The sequence below is a fragment of the Tupaia chinensis genome, unplaced genomic scaffold (assembly GCF_000334495.1).
Source record: "Tupaia chinensis unplaced genomic scaffold, TupChi_1.0 Scaffold000117_2, whole genome shotgun sequence".
Classification (NCBI taxonomy): Eukaryota; Metazoa; Chordata; class Mammalia; order Scandentia; family Tupaiidae; genus Tupaia; species Tupaia belangeri.
In genome coordinates, this window is record NW_006159583.1 from 8037535 (window position 1) to 8039074 (window position 1540).

Genomic DNA, 1540 nt, shown 5'->3' on the forward strand with positions numbered 1-1540 from the left:
ATGAGTCAAAGTTAGAGTGTCAGTCATGGTCCTGGAGGTGGCAAGAAGGATGACAAGGACAAGAAAAAGAAGTATGAACTTCCTGTCCCAACTACAGTGTGGAAAAAAAAAAAAAAGAAAGAAAACTAAGGGACTAGATGTTGCAAGCAAACTGCCACTGGTGACACCTCACATACAGTGCCGGTTAAAATGATTGAAATTAGAGAGAATTAAAGACTACCTTCTCATGGAAGAAGAATTCATTAGAAATCAGGAACAGATGAAACCATTAGAAGAAAAGCAAGAGGAGGAAAGATCAAAGGTGGATGATCTGAGGGGGACCCCGATGTCGGTAGTAACCTTAGAAGAGATCATTGGTGACAATCACGCCATCGTGTTTGTATCTGTGGGCTCAGAACACTATGTCAGCACTCTTTCATTTGTAGACAAGGATCTGTTGGAACCGGGCTGCTCAGTCCTGCTCAACCACAAGGTGCATGCGGTGATAGGGGTGCTGATGGATGACATGGATCCCTTGGTCACAGTGATGAAGGTGGAAAAGGCCCCACAGGAGACCTAGGCCGATAACTGGGGGGTTGGGCAACCAAATCCAGGAGATGAAGGAATCTGTAGAACTTCCTCTCACCCATCCTGAATATTATGAAAAGATGGGCACAAAGCCCCCCAAGGGGGTCATTCTCTATGGTCCCCTTGGCACAGGAAAATCCTTGCTAGCCAAAGCAGTTGCAAACCAAACTTCAACCACTTTCTTGAGAGTTGTTGGCTCTCAACTGATTCAGAAGTGCCTGGGTGATGGGCCCAAACTTGTACAGGAACTCTTTCGAGTTGCTGAAGAGCACGCACCATCCATTGTGGCTATCAATGAAGTCGATGCCATTGGGACAAAAAGATATGACTCAAATTCTGGTGCTGAAAGAAACATAGCAAACAATATTGGAACTGTTGAACCAGCTGTATGGATTTGATTCAAGGGGAGATGTGAAAGTTATTATGGCCACAAACCGAATAGAGACTTTGGATCCAGCGCTTATTAGATCAGGCAGCATTCACAGGAAGACTGAGTTCCCCTTGCCCAATGTAAGACCGAGAAGCGCATATTTCAGATTCACACAAGCAGGATGACGCGGGCCGATGATGTAACCCTGGATGACCTGATCACGGCTAAGGATGACCTGTCTGGTGCCGACATCAAGGCAATTTGTACAGAAGCTGGTCCGAAGGCCTTGAGAGTACAGAGAATGAAAGTAACAAATGAAGCCTTCAAAAAATCTAAAGAAAATGTTCTTTACATAAAACCAGAAGGTATCCCTGAGGGGCCCTATCTCTAGTGAACCACCATCATTTCAGGAAAGTGTTTGGCAGTTTTCCTGAGGTGGGGAACAAGGCTGGGAACATGCCCAGAAGAATCCATGTTCCGACTGATGTTTACTACAAACCTCCCGTGTGTCTGTGGGAGTGTGCCACGGAGGGGGCCCACTGGGCAGCCTTTGTCTGCTGGTCAGTGTGCAGCACTCTGTTTCCCAATAAAGTGTGCTCTTTC

The 1540-nt window shown here is 46.3% G+C and overlaps 1 pseudogene; it reads left to right on the forward strand.

The window, feature by feature from the left end:
• LOC102501474 (26S proteasome regulatory subunit 4 pseudogene) lies at positions 1-1328 on the forward strand (annotated as a pseudogene).
• Positions 1329-1540: the final 212 nt, after the last annotated feature.